General features: G+C 40.7%; 1 protein-coding gene across 8 annotated transcripts in view; it reads left to right on the top strand.

The window, feature by feature from the left end:
* Window positions 1-19,459, top strand: part of CREB5 (cAMP responsive element binding protein 5) — a 258,082-nt gene that overhangs the window by 163,976 nt on the left and 74,647 nt on the right. The gene's annotated exons all lie outside the window — the stretch shown is intronic.

The raw sequence follows: 19,459 nt of genomic DNA, 5'->3' as shown, positions 1-19,459 counted from the left end.
GAAGTGCAGTCTTAGAGTGTAGAGCCGTGTTCTCACTACGCCACTGGCACCTTCTTTACTGTCATGCATTCACCTTGTTTGCAAACTCCTTTCTTGTGATCAAGACAAGCTTTGTCCTTTTAAAGTGCTGCGTCTGACGCTTCGGTAAATGTCAAAGATGATTTTGCACCGCTGTTGGATGCAGAGCAAATCACGGAATCTGGACGCGCGGTGAAAACTTCCTAGCTGGAAGAGCTAATCCCCTTGGAAAACAAAACAAAAAGTCCCATACTTTCCTGTAGAATATCGTCTTTTCCCTTGAAAACAGCATTCCTACCCAGTTAATTTATTACTGAATCTAATCTGTCTGTAAGATAGCTTTGAAATACCAGTGTTAGTTCTGTTTTTCATTAATACACTGATATTGATGTTCAGGTTTCTAACTAGCTGTTAAAATCAATTAGGAAAAATCTAGGAAAGAAGACATAAAAGAGAGGAATGAGTTGGAATATTGGGTTGTTTTTAATAGAGCAGGAAATGAAGAAAAACTGACAGATTTAAGGTTTCTTTTGTGTCATTGGTGTGCTTCAGGCAGGTGAGCTGTAACGGTAACCAGTTTTATGTGAATAACAAACTTGTTGACTTAGTGGCTGAACTTAAAAATAGTAATTCAGGTTAAGTCAATATGATTTAATTTCTTAATTATTCTGTGCAAATAAGGAACAAAGACATTCTCAGGTTTTCAGGACAATTACATTTTTAAAAATAACTAGGTAAATTTCCAGATTAATATGGCATTTTAAACTGGAATATTTAGAAATGCTAAAAATTTCTGCTTTTCCAAATATTCTATTCTTCTCCACTTCCAAGATTTATTAAATACAATTTGTTAGTGAATTTAATAAATTTGGTCAACCTGAAAGTGCTGCTCTAGCTTCTGCGCTTGGCTGCAATTTTCTGCATAAATCACAGCAGTTACAGTGCAAGTGAATTCACCGTGATAGAGTATATTTAATTTGCACATACTCTATAGATAATCGAAGTCTCTATCCTCATATAACTTTAGCAGTTTGAGTTGATATCAAGAGCCTCTAGAAGAAGCTTTCTGTCATTTCTAACGCAAGCACTGCACCGGTCTCATGATGAAAAATAAGGGGGTTGGTGCAGAAAAGGCTTTTGCAACTTAATTTTTTCCAGTATATCTTTGTCCTCGCCCAGTGTGGGTTTCAGGGCCAGCAATGCATTGTGCTATACTTTCGTCATCTCTTCCCTCGGTAAAACTAGCTACAAGTTAGTGTGGCTGAAGAAATCTTGCAAGGTTTGTAAAACTGAGGAATATTAAAGGAGGGCATGTAAATTCATGTAGCTAGATGATTGCAGGATTGGAGACTAGATGTCCATAAAAGACGATTGAAAAAAACTTGTTTTTTCACCAGTGACAGATTAAAAATAACTCTTCATTTTTAACAGCATTTCCAATCTTTCAGTCTTTCTCTGTGAAAGAGCTTCTTTTTGTGGAAACCTAGTGACCTAGAGAGTTAAATAGAGAGTTAAATCTCTTTGGTGCCTTTTTTCCCTGGAGTTTCAGTGACTTGTTTCAGTTTTGTCTGTCTGAGGTTCTGATGATTTGAAATACCAAAGGGGCCTGGAAGGGTTTTCACTTTCACATAGTCCTAAGGACTGGTGGTCAGTAGGGCAGGTGTGACTTGATGCCCACAATGATCATTACATTTGAAAATCATGGTTGTTTTTGTTCCAATGGGGTATTCCTCAATTAGTTTTCCTTCTTCAGGTACGAGTCGGAAGTTAATGAAGAAGCCCATAAAACTCCATTTTAAGATTGCATTCTTTAAGTCATAAAATGAAGGTCCTTTGGGTGAGACAAAATGTACTGAATATTAAACACATTATTCAGAATGACTATTTTTATTTAATGGCCTTTTTTTCTCAGAAAAGAGCACAAATGAAAAATATGTAATCCTACGTCTAAGAGAAAATCTATCAAAACTTGCCAAGTTTTCAGGGTTTTTGTTTTCAGTGAATAGCAAGGTTTGGCTATGATGTGCTTTCAGTAGGTATACTTTTAATCCCATAATGCGGAGCTCTCATTTTGTTATTTCTCTTTGCACTGATCCTTGATATATTGCTCACAAAAAAAGTCCGAGCAGTTAAACCATATGTTCATAGCTCCTAATGTCAAAATTTTAATTGATTTTCCCATATTCAGGGTTAGGAGGGGGCTGTATCATGTTCCACTACGTCATAAAAACAAAAATATTTAAAATATGTTTCAAATAAAATGAAGGGAGAGAAGAAAAAATACTTAACTTAGAAAAGATATGGGATTCATTAACAAAGGAAAATACTGGCCACGGACCAACGGCAAGCCAAATGTTTTGCCAGCAGTTTGCAGTTCACAGTCATCACTGCATGTCACTCCGCCTGCTGCACCAGCCCCTCCAACCATATAGGCCTTCTTTTTAAAGAGAAACCTGTCTGGTTTGAGTTGAATAAATTAATTTGGGTTTACTTAGTTTAAAAACAAAAATATAGAGGGCCCAATTTTATTTCATTATGCCCGTGGGTAAAGCAGTGCAAGGTAATTACAACCACAGTGCTGGTTGCTCTATCTTAATTAAAGAGGGTTATTTTGCACAGAGGTTTTTGCACAACATAATAAAATAGTTTGTGGTCTGGCTAGCCTCAGTATCACAAGAGTGTACTCACTTGAGAAATTGTCCAGCTTTTCCAAAAGCTGAGGCCCTTCCATTGGAGAGAAGCATGGAGCTGCTCAGCAGAACACAGGTAGTTTACAGTAAGGGCACCATCATAAATCATGCAGCAAACAACCTTTCATATGGTCTTGTACACTAAGTGGCAGGCTTGTCAGCAGCAATGAATCTGGACTTCAGTAGGTCTTTAAGCAATAAAGTTCTCTGCAATGTGCAACACTGGTTACATACCTGTGACCAAACCTCTTACTTTTCCAAGCTTTCCTGATCATGTTTTGGGTTGGGTTTTGATTTTTTTTTTTGTTTTGTTTTTTTGGTTTTTTGTTGGTGTGTGGTTTTTTTTTTTTTTGTGAGGGGGGAAGGGGGGCATCCTATGCAAATAAATATGACTTATTGCTTAGCAAATAATTTTAAAGAAAAGGCATCAAAGACATTTAAATAATATACTTGGCATGCTAATTAAAAAATCTCTGAACTCAAATCCCAACAAGCACGGCTGAGATGGCCTGTTATTAGAAAAGTCAAAGGAGGCATGTTTGCTGGTTGAATAAATCAAGTAGTGTTGTAAAAACACTGTCTCAGGGATGATTAAGGGTAAGTGATTTTCATTACTATGTTAAGTTCTGCTTTCTGTTGTGGTGCTCTTTATATCACATCAAGCTTAGCTATTTACTTATGCTGCTTTAAAAAGCCCCAGCCCCTCACTTACTTAAATCATGACCCAGTGCATCGATTCAGAAAGACAGCAACCCAAGCCAGCTTGACTTAATGCTCAGGAACCTGACACAGGTCCTTCCTTTGTGTGCTCTCCCTCACACTGTTGGTAAAACTGACTTAAGTTTTGCAAATAGCAGTGAACCAGACCCCATGGTGACTCAAGTCAGTAAAATTTCACTGCTTTCAACAAGTTCTCCTCTGTTCCTGATGCTAGTGGTTTCCTTCAAGTGGCACAATTTTCCCTTTTCTTAGATCCGAATACTCCGGTATTTAGGGCCACCAATTGTCCTGAGCCAGATCACAGCTGTGCTCCCTTGCACATTGGCAAGGGCATGGTTAACAAATATTTATGAAACTAGCAGGAAAGGTCTCAAGGCTGGCATAAGGAACATGAAAAGGGCCCTGGATGCCTTGCTCAATGAGTGACTGGCAGTGGATTTTGCTTCTTTCTCTTGGGGACATGGATTCTCCTACGGAGGGACAAGTGAGTGTAGCTTCAACTGCTTGAACTGGCACAGTTTCACCTGAGCTTGCATTTATGGAGAAGGAAATGCCAACGGGATGTGCATTGTACCCCAAGGCAGGACTCCAGCCAAGGGGAGGGCAGCTCTCAGCTGCATTTGGGCTGCTCTGAAGCACTGCTAGCAGCGGCTGCCTGCAGGACAAGGAGAGTTGGAACATGTGGTGTTTGACAAAGCTGAAGTATCTTCCAGCCTCCTTAGGGATGGCTCAGGTCCTTGGCAGCACTGGCTACATAGGTCTGGGAGTGTGATTATAGACAGCTGGGCTTCGTAGAGGTCTTCAAGCCTAGAATTAGGCATGTGTAAATGGGGAGAATTAGCCTAGAGGTGGACCAGAGAGACTTCCATTCCCCGCTCTTAAGTTCAGAACATGAAAATACTGGCTGACTTTCCACTCTGTGTGGCAAGGCTGAAGCAACAACATACAAATATGCTTCTGGGATGCAGCTGCCAAAGAAACGTTTCACAGTGAACACAGAGGGGCATCCCTGTGGCAGCCTCAGCTGAGGTGCTAATGATTTCATAACCTGTTCCTTCATTATGCAAGCTATAACACCTGCTGAGACTTTTCAGCACAGGAGTGCCTGCTGCCAGGGCAGGAGCCAGGGTGCCGTGGTGGATTGATAATGGGTTTGCATGTGGAACAGATCTGTACTGTGTGTTTTACATACATGGCTTTGAAACTACAAGAAAACAGCCACTTTCTGTTTCCATTTGCATTAGAGGCTTCTTATGAATAAGTAGACATTTATTGTGACCATAACCTTACTACAAATTAAAATCAGATCCTGAGTCCCTTGTGGAAAAGAAGCTCATGATAATGTGTGGAGATGTCAAAAATGATACTAAATGACACAACTTTAAATCCCAAGCACTGTGTTTATCCATAACTATGGGTTAAATCTACACTGGAAATAAGACCAGGAGCTAAGCAAGGTTTACAGGGGTGGGGGATGTCCCAGTAGATGTATAGCCACAAGCTGAAGAATAAACAGCTGGTTGTATGTGTCTGCCAAATACAAACGGTCTTGAATATATACTGCTGCATTTTCTTTTCTCAAGTCACAGATTACCTTTGCTGCATATCCTACATCGACTGGGTCAGATTTATACGAGGTGCAATGTTGATTCAGATGGTTTGTTGCTATAGAGAGAGATAAAGGCAGATTTCTGGTCTAAACGTACACATATTCCTAAATTATCGATTTCTCATCAAATTTTATGTACAAGCCATTTTAAGGACTTGGTGTCTGGTAGGCTAATACAAGGTCTAAATTCATTCTTCTCAAAATATAGAGATCGGGGAAAATAAAATACAGACATGCTGACCTGCAATCTGACTTTGCCACTATTCTTTATGCTCATCATATTTGCCTTTCCCATTAAAAAAAAGAAATAGAACAACGGCAGAAAATGTGGAGCGGAGTGAGTAAGCCATGGCTTCCGACCCCTGGAAATCGGCCATACTCACTGCTGTGCAAATTCCTGCTGCTCTCTGAGCTGAGATTATACTGTTGGAGATGGCAAGTGTATAGAGCCCAGATCTGTATCTTTCTTCCATTGCTGAATATTAACAGTAAAAAATAAATGCAGGTGATGCAACAGCCTTTGACTGGGTCTATTTATGTGACTCTTGAGATATTTTAACCAGATCAGTAAAATGTCTGGCTCCCTGTGACCAAATCAAATAGATCTGATGTTAGTGTAAACTAACTGCTGCTTTGCTGTTTAGGTAAAGTTAACATTTTTTAACATGTTCACCTGCAGTGTATTGACATGACTCAGGATACATGGGACAAACACTTATTTTATAGGAGACATCTGGAAAAGGACACATCTCCTTTCCATTATTCATCTTCTGCTTTGCCCCCTCCCTAAGCTAATGTCCTTTTCCTCTGTCTGCCCAACAGCTCGAAGCAGTTAAAAAAAAGAAAAAGCCTTACAAAACCAACTAATGTTTCTTGACTGTCAGCATGCACTGACTGTCAGGCCAGCAGGACAAACAAATTACATTGTCAGAGGCCTTCCACTGGCAGCTCCAGCCTACCCATTCCCACAGTTTAAATCTGGAAACTCTTGATGCAAATGCTGCAGTTGATTCTGATGGCTGTAGTGGCACTTCACTGAAAAGTGGTGCTTTGGAGTTGGGTTTTGCAGCATTGGGAGTTGATGGGAGTTGAAACAATGCTTGTGTTTCTGGGAGGGCTGTTTTCAGTCCTGCGTGTCTACAGAAGACTCAGGCCATGTCTAGATCAGTGGCATTACTTCAACTGTGCAAATGCAGCAAGAGAGGTCCTTCTAGCCTGGTCAGCCTGACCTTTTTGAACTATTTATGGAAAGATTATTTTCTCCTTGCTGAATTGTTATGTTGAAAAACATGGGGCACAATATCTTAAGTTATCCAGTACCCTCAGAGTTTCAAAATTCAGCTGATCCAATTTTTGTCTCTGCTGATCATAGTGCTGCTCTTCTGCTTCCCCTGACATAGCAGCTTTGTAGTTAAAGCCCTGTTTCAGTGGCAGTTCTCAATGGGAAATAAGTGGAGGCAAAAAGAAACAGTTCAAACCATGACTATTCATGGAGTATGCATGAACACTTACGGTTCACGTAAAGACATTAAATTAATAATTAGTAGTTTGTTAGTTCATGCTGCAGACTCTTGGAAGCTGGCAGGATGACCTGAACTTTTTTTACATAACTCTCTACTGACCATTAAGCCCTTTACTCTAAACTGGTGCAGAGGATGTTATTTTAATTGTCAACACAAAGTTCTGGTTTGGGAGAATGTTTGCTCTTTATGACAGCATGTCTTTCAAGACAAAGATAAGATAAAATAGAAAAACTTCCAAACAACAAACAAATAAACAAAAAACCTATCTGTGAAACAGTAAAACAAACACATCAGTACAAATTGGAAGGTAAAGATGTAAAATAACCTTTTTTTTCTTAGTATGATGTAGCATATCATTAGCAGGCATTAAGTCAGTATTCAGGGTATGATTTAGGAAATGTCTTCATAGGGGTCATACATTTTTATGGGTCTCATTCTGTCCTAAATGACTGTATTAGCAGCACTTCCGTGAACTTCAATGGCAAGAGCATCATGTCCAAAAGAACATCTGCCACCTCTCCTTGTCTTTCTCAACTCAACAGTACGTGCTGCACAAGGCAAATAGGATGAACAGAATAGTGGAAAGGTGATTTGCAGATCATCATGGGCTTCAGTGATGGTATCAAGAAGAGCAAGGGTAGACTTTGGCCAGTGCTTTCAGGAGGAATTTTGTGAATATTATAGCGATCCCTCTGCTTCACTTCATAAGCTAATCACCACCAGGGGTCAGGAGAATTTACTTGGTAGCATGTATCTAGTAGATGTCAAGGTGGAAGATGGAGATTTTTGTTTCCTTTTGAAGCATGAGACACAGATCAGTGCCAAAGCTTGTTTTACAGCTAGATGTAGTGCGTTATATACTGTCTGTTTATGGAGTGTGTGTGCGTGTGTGTATGTATGAGTGAGATTCCCAGTTGGTTTAAATCCATTGTCTTTGGCACAGCTGTGTGCTGTACACCGTCGAGAATTGGCTCTCTTGCTGTTGATATATTCGTTCTATTCTTATTTGTTTTCTCAAATGATTGTGTTAACTGGGCTACAGCTCATGAGGTTGCTTTTGTTTTCAGGTTTATATTTCCTCAGCAATAATTTGGTCATAAATAAGCACATTTTTAAGACCACCAGATAGACTAATGTGGAAAGCTTTTGAGGAGAAAAGTTTTGAATATGATTTTTGAATATTGATTGTCTCATTTTAAAGAACAGTTGAAAAGAGAACATCAAATTCTTGGTAAAAAAAATGACTTAGAGATACTTACCTTTTCATATTTTATTCGGTTTCCACTTGCTTCTATTTAGAATATTTCATAACAGTAAATATCCTTTCTGCTCTTAGCTAGAGAATAAAAAAAGAAGTGTGCTTGGATGTTTGACATTACTGGTCACTTAGACTTGCTGCTTTTTATCATGTGCATTGGCTGGTTTGTATGCATATTTTTTAAACCAAGATTTAAGATTTACATGTTATCTGGAATTTGATCTGTAACTTGAAAGGCTACTGTAGCCACAATAAGAATGAAAATAACCCTGAACTGTTGAAAATTCAGCTCAGAGCACCCAAAGTGGTAATGACTGCAATAGTAGTTTTGTCGATATTTATAAATCAATGCAAACCAGAAACTGGATGTTTTAATTTACTACAGTTTCACTGTAACTGATACCCTCAAGTTTAGAGCTTTAAGCTTTGTGAAGTGCAATATTATTGCAGGGCATGCATCCAATTTTTAAAACATTATATAGATTGGAGACAGATGAGTTTTCAGAATTATTTTAGGCCTATTTTGATTGAATGCCTGAGATGCATTTTCCAGTGGAAATTAATTGCATTGATGTGAAAACAAATGAACCCCAACCTCAAAATTAGCTGCAGGTTCCTGCACGAACCAGTACTTAAAAGAGAGGGAGTGGGCAGAGATAGTGACTGGGAATTACAGTTACAATGTACACTTTGTTGGTAGAATAAAATAACCTTTCTTCAATGCCTGCTCTTTTTTGCTGTCTCTCTTAGCATGCATGCATGTGTAGAGAGAGAAATTTTCCCATGTGTCTGTGGTTGCACATGAGTGGACAATGGCTTTTACCAGCTATCACTGCTTCCCCTTGTGTGCTGCCGGAAACCTTTGCTGGCCTGTGTCAGCAGCTAAAGTCTCAGCAAAATCTCCCACAGCCACTACCTGTAGTGCTTCTGTTGTTGTCATGGGGTGTTTCTGGAGCACACATTTCTTGGGGATTGTGCTAGGTGAATTTATTAGTGAATAGCAGCTAACATGTTTTCCACCCTTCAGTGAAATTTGCCTTAGCTATGTAAAAACTCTGTCTGGGATTCCTGTTTCTTTGACTGATGCTCTCAATCAGTGGATATCTCCCAGTGAGAGGTAAGCAGAGATGGCAATGTGAACCTTTTAAATAACAAGAGCAAACAACAGTGGCTCAGAGCTGATCTCTGTTGAAGTACAGCTGCAGCAGTTCCCCATGACTTTGTTCTATCTGCCTTGAGATTCACCTCTTCCCTGTGCTTCTCATCATTTGTACTAATATAGCTGTCAGCTGGGATTTTTAGCATGTTTAAGAGATGAAGCGTGTGCAAAGGTTCCTCCCAAGAAATGGCATATATTCATTTTGATCTTCATGAAAGTTGGAAGGGAATCAGTGAAGTGGGTTGAGGGTGGGAAGAAGGTCACTGAAGACACATAGCTATTTGGCAGCATTAAAATATTTTTACACCTGGAGATGACTTGCTGAACAGATAATTGAGAGTACACCTTCATGTATGTGCTCCTCTCCCTCAACCCGCTGAAACAACCAGCAGCTTTGAGGCACTGAGCATATTTGGGGCTGTGACCATGGTGGGCTGTGCTAACTTTCCTCTGGGCTGTAGAGAGAGGCTGGCACCACAGGAACAATGTGCTGATGGCAGAAGTGCTTGGGAAGCAATGAGCGTTAAAAAGCACAGAGTTTCTCTATGGTATTCTTGTTAAAGGATAGGATTAAGAGCTGGATTTTGGTCTACTGCTGATGTCATATATCATCTGAGAGTTTTTTAAGCTTCTAATTTTCAATTTTGCTTATTTCCTATTTTGTTTAGGATATCATGTGGAATTACATAAAGCCTTTCTTAAAGATTTCTACAGTGTGTGTTACTTTAATAGTATTTTTAGTGTTGTGTGTAGAATTTAAATCTCAGTAAATAAACAATCTCACGTGTATGTACGCCTACATATTGCCTTCATTACCGACTGTGCTCTGCTAGCCAGAGCAAACTCTGCTTTCCACAGTGCATACAGAAGACTTGTGTCTTGTCAGCATGAGACAGACTGAACCTGCCAGTGGCAGATGCTGGAGTGGTTTCCACTCATTTAGGCTGTTTTCTTTAGTCAAACTATTTTCTAGCAGAATTGTGATCAAATCTCTGCTCCATGCCTAACCATAGCACTGCGGCTCCGTGTGCTGTGAGTTGTATTGCCACGTGGTCTTGAGACTCAGCAACAGTTGGAGCCACTGTCTTTGTACAAGCTCTAGACTGATGAAAATGAACGAGAAACTGATGGTTACAGTTTTAGTAATTTAGTCATATGGAGCTGAAGAAATGCAAAGATTCAGATTAATTGCCTTTTAATTAATATTATCCTATATTTAAATTGCTAGGAGATTCTTTTGGGGTCTACTATGTCTTTTTGTTGACTACCCACAGCAGCTGTTTTTTTGTGAGGACCTATGTTAGGTACCTGAACTGAATTAGCAATGATCACAAACTGGCTTGCAATTTAAAGCCTTCCCTTAAGTAGCAATCTTAATTTGATTAACTAATGCAGGACCCTTTTCCCAACCTCTTTGTGCATAGCAACCTTTCCGCTCTAACTTTTACGATGTTGGATGTGGGGGTCCACGGGGGCAATGCTGAGGAAGAAAAAGTCAGGAGAAGTAAAGCCACCCAAAGTATAGGTATAGCAGTCCTGTCTGCCTGCAGGCACATGAAGACAGCAGCAAGTACATCTTTCTTAGACACCCAGGCAGGCAAACATCTCTGAAACACGGGGGCATGAATCTGCTGCCGCAGCATCCATCATCCTGTGAGGGACGGTGAAAACATGTGCTGTCATCTTTGACATTTTAATTGAAAAGAAAGCTTACACAGATTTCGACCTTAAGCAGTATGTTTATACAAGTGTATACAGAGAAATAATCTGTCAGTTCAGTGCAGGCTCATTGCTATAGGAGTTGGTTTAGTAACTGAACAATCCAGCATTAGCTCACACACCTTGCCTTGTTCCATGCCTCAATAATTTTTAGTAGAAATACTTTGCCTAGAGGCATGCAGTTATTAAAAAGGAGGCTCAGCTTGCTTAAAGTCTGGAATTATTAGCTCATGGTAACAAGCCTGCACTGGAGAAACTGTTGGTTCTTTGTTTTCATAACTTTGCTGTAATTCACCATCTTATTTTCAGAGACAAACTTCTGCATTGTTTGGGAAGTTAAAAAAAATAAAAAAAAGAAAAAAGAAAAAGAAAAAGAAATCTTCAAAAAGATTTTTTTTCATTTTTATTATAAAGAGGGTTTACAAAGCTCTTTGATCTTAGTATTTCTGTTAAATTGCACTGGTCCAAATATAAGGGTAAATGGAAAGACAATTTTGGGAAATTTGTTGTTACCTAATTTCCAGTATAGGAATCAGTTGGTAGTGAGTATTCAGTGAGAGCTCTCTGAAGACCCTCTCAGCCCTTTAAGAGTAAAATATGCTTTTTCTCCATCATTTTTGCAACCTACTATCCCTTTCAGATGCAAAGTTGTGAAGGTCAAATTTGCACTGCTGTAACATGTGTGTGAAAGGAGTCACTTGAGCAAATGAGGGCTCCAGCACCTTTAGATAGCCCAAACCTGGCAGAAGAGTTACTTGGTGTTCAGTTGTCACTTTCTCTGGATGCTGGGGGTAGGTTTCTTTCCAGCTGTTTAACCTGTTAATATTTTTCCTCTATGAGCCTCAGATTTTCAAATTTTCTTAATTTTGCTTGCCAGGCTGGAATCTTAAGCCCAGATTTTAAAAAGAATGGTCATATTAAAAAGTGTTTGTGTAAGCTTTATTGCTGTTATTATTCCTGGGTTTAGTCAGCTGCATTTGCATATTACAGCTACCTATTTTTTCAATGAAAAATGATACAGCTTTATTTGTGGGGCTACAAAATAATTTGTTTTCCGGAAGAACTAAGTTTGGTTCTGTTTGAGCTGAGAGACTGCGATGGCAGTAGAATCAGTCTGACATCATTGCTTGCTTTTATGATCAAATCATATTTATGCTGCAGTTTTTTGGGTTTATCCCACTTCTTTTTTTCTTATTTTAATACAAGAATGTGTTTTTATATGGGCTAGTTCTTTATAATCCCTCAAACCTGCCTTTTGCAGTGTTTCCCTGTTTTGCTTTAACTATGCCATTATCCTTCACATATCATTTGTGAGTTCCAGCTGTGTGCATAACACTGTGCAGAACATAAACTTCTCCGAGGAGGTTATAGTCTAAGAAACGATTCTAGCTTTTCTTATTTTTCTTGTAATGGGTCAGGCAATAAGACCCAGTGAAATATTTAGAGGGAAAGAAAGATTGAAACCAGCAGTTTCTAAGACCTGTAAGAGCCAAAAGGCAAATGTTAATGGGTTTTGTGAGGCTTCCAAGGACCTGCTGGTCCTTGTACTTGTGCTGAATTTGCAGAGGTTCCTTAAACATGTGTTCAGGAAATATAGGTGGCATTAGCACAATTGGAGTTTCTAAAGGCAAGATTTATCATTGACTAAACCTTTAAATAGACTTTGGACCACTAAATACATGATGGGGCTGCTGATTTGTGGGGCTTTTCTCCTACAAGCTCAGGTAAAAAGTACAGAAATCTTAAGAAATTTTGAAGGCATTTTTCCACAGGATGATAGTATTTTACTGTGTGTGTATATGTATAGATACCCATTCTCTGTCTGGGTTTGTTGTTGTTGTGGTTTTTATAGTTCTTCTTTCCCTTCATTTGGGTCTTCTCTTCCTGTGTATTACAACAAGTGATCAAGAATGCATTTCTGTCGGAGTTGCTTTGTTTCCAAATGAACAGCTTCTCCTCAAGTGGCATCAAGGGATATGTGAATTGAGAAGTAACACCTCTTTAGTTGCTTTTGACTTTGCTCCGTATCATTTCATATCTGTATGCTGCATTGCTCCTTTTGTGATGCTTGTTGCTGAATTCATTCTTCCTCTGTGCCAATGTATAGCTTGTTATCTTAACTGTGCCAGCTCTTCTGAGACACATACATGGGCTTTCCCTTCACTTCTGAATCAAGCATCTTGTCTTTAAGACTTTTCACAGCTTAGCCTTATCTTATCTCAGTCCTCCAGTTTCTCATTACAGTGTCAAGCATCACTTTCACTTTGCCAGTGCCTTTACCATCAGCTGGTTTCTCTTTCCCAGGCAGAAATCTCTTCTTCCAGCACTGGGAAAATACCTAAAGGTAACACATATATGAAGATACATGCACACTCCATTTAAAAATCTCTAGAGAAAGCATAGCTTTTTCTGGATGCTTCCCAAATCCTCTAAGTTATGAGCCACAATTTTCCCTCTCTGGAGTGTTGCCCTTCCTGTATCTCAATCTTAGTTACTCCCTTCCTCTTGCAAACTTCCTCAGCCCTGTCATTTCTGAGCATACCAGTTAAATAAAAAGCATACAAAGAAGCAAAAAAGCAACCAGAGTAGTAGTGCCTCTAAATTGTCTCCAATTCTTTAGCATATTTATTTGCTTGTGTGTTCTATCTCCGTCTTCTACTTTTCATCTGGTTTGTGTCTCTAGAATGTAAACACACTCTGTATGAATTGTCTCTTATCTGTGTTTGTACAGTGCCAGGCTCAATGGGGTCCCGGTCCCGACTGGGACCTTTGGGCACCACCACAGTATAAATGTCTGCTACTGATAATAATAATCTACCTACATCATGCAGATGTCTGAATTATCTGAGAAATACAAACAAGGATCTTTACTAGGTTGGCGGGGAGCCATGAATTCTAGGTGCCAGTTTTCTTTTCCCCTGAATATGGTTTGGCTCCCTGAAAAACCTGGTGACACAAACCTCCCACTTCTTGGAAAGCTTGGGTCTCTGGTGGTGATGTGATTAAAACATCATTAAACATGGGATACAGCAGGTCAGGTGAGGTCCCTTGCAACTATGCAAGGTATTCCAAGTACTGCTCTGATGCTTTGTTGTTGCTTTCCCTAGTGTTTATTTTTTCTTTCCTCCTCTGAATGACAAATGGATAAATTGAAACTAGACAAAACTGCCCTGCTTTGAGGGTGGGAAATAATGGATCACAAATGAGGAAAGCTGTAGTTAGTTTGATAGGCTTAAATAATGGCAGTGTGGATCAAAAACCAGCAGACCAGCAGTAAATGAGGCAGCCCCTCCAGTCAGAACACATTTCTCAGATTAAAACATCCCTCCATGTCTTTGCCTCTGACTGAATTATTCAAATATTGAAGGCCCAGGACAGTACTCAGGCCAGGTACTCTGGCTGCAATAGCTGCTGTAAAAGCAGCTTGCAGCTGGTCTGTGCAACCACATGCTACAGGGAACTTAGTTTATGCAATGAAAAGTTTAATTGTGACAGTACCTGGCTGTCAGTGAGACTTTCAGAGGGTAGACTGCAGCCAGCTGTGCTTATTCTCAATATGGTAGGCTGCCTGGGGGCTTCAGTCTGAAAGCCACCCTAACCACATGCACATACTGACATCCCTTGAAAATATCCAGGCTGCTGGCATGCAGTGATTGCTCCTCTTTACATTGATGATAACGGTATCATTGCTGCCTTATTCACCTCTGTCTCCCTATTGCTTCCATTCACCCTCTCTCGTTTTTAACTTGATCTCCAAGCTTTTTGGGGCAGGACTTCACCTCACCCACAAATTTTAAACCAAGGCTTCTAGGCATTGCTGTAATAAATATGTAGATACATACATGTTACACATATACATAAAAATGATTGAAGTCTGATCAAGTGTGTTGTGAACTGCAGTGTGGTACAGAAATCCCTCAGCCAATGCTGACCCAACATGCCAAATCGCCGCAGCACAACCAGCCACCTGTGGGCTGCTCTGGTGTGAGCTGGCCAGGTCAGAAGGCTATGGAAAGTGAAGAGATGAGTTCCTTTATTCCAGTGCAACTTGGTATACTTCTGGCTAATCTTTTTCCACACCAGCGCTAACTGAAGTGGAACAAACAGGGTCATGATGTAGGTGTTCTCAATGGCCTTGCATGAATGCTACGTGCAGCAGAGTAAGGAGCAGGAGAGAGGTCATGGTAAGACCCACTGACCCGGAGTGTTTTACCATAATAGAAAACATTCTGCAGTGATACTTTAAATAGCATCAGTCCTTTTGCACATAGCCCCACATGGTCTCGGTCAGTAGGAACCTACTCTCATGAGACCTCAGCAGCAAATTGTCATCTGCCCAAATTATCCTTGAAGACTTCAAGTTAAGGGAAGCCTAGTCTTTTAATAGACAAATATAGTGTTTAGTCATCAGACAGTCAGTTGCATCATATCAGACGGAGTATTCGGTATTAATCTGGGAGGCACACACTGAAGTATATATCATAGATATTTGACTGCCTTAGAGGAGTTGTCTTTAATCATTGGGTAGAGTCATATGATGGAACATGATCAGTCACCATGGCTTAGCAAGATACCACCCATCTCTTCAAATGTTAATAAGGGTGACTCATGGTGTCAGCATGACCATGCAGAAGAAGAAGAGCCAACGTGGTCAGCTACAGCAGCTTGGCTAACGTGGTATTTTACTAAACCACCATAACGCTGACTATCCAGGCCACACATGCCCAAAGAGATAGTGTGCAAATGCTGCCCAAGACCCCGTCATGTCCAACAGCAGGCTTCCGCTGGAACACAATGAAAGTTCTTGAATTTTGGAAAAACCCCACGGATAGCCAGATTTTTAGTGAGGTTGAGCACCTGCCAGTTCTCTATCTTATCTGTCCTTTTTTTGTGGACTGTTTGCCCAACAGCCCTATTTATTTAGCAACACAGGTGCCAAGGAATGAAAATCTCAGTCAAAAATATTGACTGACAGGCTGCAGGCAGTACCTCCTCAGCATTTACAAAGAGAGGAGCAGATTCAATATGTCCAACATTAAAAATAACAATTATAAGCTCACTGACTTTCTTTGCTGCCAGATAGAAAGCAACAACAAAAGAGGCTTGTGTTGTCCTTGGAAGAAATGTCTCAGACAAATCGAGTATCTCAGCCTGTACGGTTCTGTGCTATACACATTCCCTGAGCTTTGTGAGAGTGTGCAGGAGCACGTGCTAAATCCATGACCTGTGTTCAGTGTAGGAGCAATGGAAGTATCCACAAGTACTGGCCAATGTCAGTTTCCCTGATACTGGAGGGGGGAATCCAGTGTGCATTGTGTAGCACTTATATCAACGGCAGGAGCACTGCAGACTTTTCAACAAAGAGGTTCAACCTTGAAGTGCAAGGCTTCTCTGACTGCTCTGCACCTCTTCTAAAAAGCAAACTTGGGAACAGACTAGCAGGAGTGTAGCAAGAAAACCCACCTGAAGTACTGAAGAGTTTTTCCCTCTAGCTAAGTGTAAAGCATGTACTCTGTCCTAAAATGAAGCAGCATTAAAGGTAAAGCGGGTGACAGCAAGGAAGATTCTTTGCCATTTTAATAAATACCTGTAATTCCCCTTTGCCCAAGCCCCATATTCCCAAACTCATTAAAGCAATTTTGGAATTTTTTTTGGCTCTGGAACATGTAAGCAAAATCCAAACCATGCAGTCCCTTGAGAATCACTTGCACAAATTGTATAGGTCAGGCCAAAATAAGTTTCTGTCAAACAGCCTAACACCTAAGCTTATTATGAAACTGGTGAATCATACAAAGGGTCTGTATGTGGGGCACTCTCAGAATGAATAAAGGTGGGGGGGGGGGGGGGGCTCCTGTCATGGTACCTGTTTTACTTTGACCCCACTGAAAACTCAAGCAGTATTTTTATTGAACATGTGGCTCTGGCCAGCGCTGCTCCCATAGATTCTTTCTAAGCTGGTGGACTCAAGAGAGCTGCGGAGTGGGCAGGTGGGTGCACACCTCAGTCTCATTCCAGGCCAGGCAGGAGAGTGCACCAGTGCTTTCTCCTTTCCTGCCCACTCCTCCCGCCTGCTGTCCGGGAGGAAACCTTAAGTGCATCCCCAGCAGGGGCTGCAGCACACTCTGTTCTGCCCCTCAAATGCCCCAGCATCGGGGTCCCAGCCCTGCCATCTAGCACATGGACTTTAAAGTGTGAGGTAGAGAAGACCTGTTTGAATTTGCTGTCTGCTGCTTTGCAGGGCAGTAGTTCTGGTGTGGATGGGCCTGGGAAGTGGATGCTGCTTGTGGGAGTCACCACAGCCTCTAAAAATCAAACTAAGATCTCCTCCTCACACTCAACTTGATATCTCCTCACTTTTTTCTTTTCAAAAGAGCACTGAATCTGCTTTTCATGCTATTTTGATCCTGTCCTATTGATTTGTCAGTCCTCATGTGTGAATGAGTGCTGGTACATGGAGCAGCACTGAGTTTAAGTGGACAGTAGAATAGGTCAAGGTCTGTGTACTTTGAGTATATTTTCTGAGCTCATTTTTCCTGCACTGCATCCATTCCACTTACACCGCCTCCACAGCTCCTGAGGCTTATCCACGTACTGAGCTGACTGTAGAGTTGCATATCCCAGAAATTCATTCATGCTCCCTCACATAACTTACTGCACTCTTTCACAGGATCACACCACACATTTGGAAAATGTTGTCTTGATTTTTTTAAGGTGTTATGAAGATGTAAGTACATCATATTCCTCCATCAGCAGATACCCAGGGAGGCATAGGAAGAACTCCTTGTCTGTATCTGAGATACATTTGTCGTTATTTTTGGGTTTCTTTCTTCCCCTTCTGAATAAGTACTGTATGTGTCTGGGAGGATTTTTAAAACATCCTTCAAAACACAGGCTTTTTCTCTCCATGGAGAGCCAAGACAAAAGGATGGGTTCAGTTGTGTGCAGCTGCTAAAAGAGGGCAGCTGAGGGCAGAAGGGTGGGAGGAGCAGAGTGTCTGAGTGTGAGGGAATTGTCAGGGCAAGGATTTTGAGGTGGCATTTGTTGGGATATAAATGTTTCTGGGGAAACAGTGTTGAAGAGATGAGTGTTGAAGGACTGCAGGTCCAAGGATGGGAAATACTGGGGAGTTTTAAGGAAGAGGGGATTAGGTGGTTTGAGGTCTTGGCAAAAGAGAAGGAGACTTGTACGTCAGAAGAAGGTGGTTTTGCCGTCAGACAGGCACATACATTTTGGGAGTCTGGATGTGGTGCCCTCCATACTGGCTGTCTGTGAATCCCATTGCTCACAGACTTCGGGCTTTCTGCATGTTGTTAGATAACTGGAAGTGACAGGCAAAGTTAGAGGAGAAGTGTATGTATCCATGGTTGCCGGTGCCATTTGCAATTAGAGGGGCAAAATGTATCACCCATCATTTGGTGTGACACAGTTCAGGCCAAGTGGGATAGTCTTCCCCTTGCTCCTCTAGGGTTATGACTCTGCTTCCCTGACCCGGTCAGCCTAGTTTTGCGGTGTGGATTCATCACTGAAGCAAAGGATGCTTCTGCCAAGGCTGAAAATCAACCATGATATTTAGAGGCTCTAAACATCTTCGACTCCTTCCATGCTCCCCCTTGCAGGGGCTCTTCAAACTCACAGATTATGCACCCTCTTCTCCAGTCCTTCTCATACCTTTTGGGGGCAACTCTCCTTCCCAATAAACAGTCTAAACCATGTGCTATACAGAAGAGCATCCTGTTCTCTGAGAATTTAACATACCTACTTGTACTGTCAGTATTGTTGAAGTGCTGTATGTGAAAACTTTATTTTCTAGCTTTTTGAAGAGGTAACAAGTTACACTCACCCCTAACTTCAAGCAACTCATACTTTCTTCAAAACTAAAAGAAACCCCAAAACAACAACAAACTGATAATATAACTCCCAAGCCCACGTTCTTAAAGGCTTTTTTCAAAGTGTAATCCCAGCATTTTTTAATCCATTAATTTTATAATTCTTCTTTGTGAGTGGGCCTGCTTTCTCACATGCACGGTTTTCCCTGTGCTGTACTTAAAAACATCCTTCTAAGTCTTTTGAACCCCTTTTGCCAAAATAATTCACTCTTCTTGTCTATAGTCCATATGTTTTCTTCCATAAACTGCTTAATCTGAATGTAATTTTTCTAATTTAATTTCTACTTCTTTTTTCCCTGTTTTTTGTGTCCTGATGGTGTGCTAAGTGGTAAAATTAGTAATCTTGCTTTAGAACAAAGGCTTGGTAGAGTTTCACAGGAGAGATTATCAAGGGTGATTTGAAATACTCGTTTTAGAGTAGCTTTTTTACAGGTGATAAAATTTAAAAATTAACTTGAGAGGTAATTTTCTGTCATAGGCTGCAAAACTATCATCCAGATATTTTTGTTCCTGAGGGCTAAATTTACAGCAGTGCACTAATGCCAGAAAATTTTCCTGCTTTGTTTGTAGAAATCTTTTGCTAGCCACTGAACGATGCAGAGGCACTCAGACTGAGACCGGCCGATACGTTTACATTCATGTTGTATCAGATGAACTATACTGGTGCTTTAACTGATAAAGAGAAGAAGGAAGGTGATACACCTTCTTCTTGAAGACTTTATGTTCCACTGATTTATGCAGGAAAGGACAAATCCTGGATTGGTTTATCTGCACCTGCTTGTCTGGAGCTGCCTGTGCCTACCAATGGCTGGCAGGGTAAGGCTTGTTTTGGTCTCCACAGCCCATGACAGCTTTCTTTTCTTTTCTTTTCTCTTCT

This window comes from Corvus hawaiiensis, chromosome 1, assembly GCF_020740725.1.
Source record: "Corvus hawaiiensis isolate bCorHaw1 chromosome 1, bCorHaw1.pri.cur, whole genome shotgun sequence".
Classification (NCBI taxonomy): Eukaryota; Metazoa; Chordata; class Aves; order Passeriformes; family Corvidae; genus Corvus; species Corvus hawaiiensis.
Note: the sequence above shows the minus strand (reverse complement) of the source record. Positions and strands in the feature narration are given on the sequence as shown.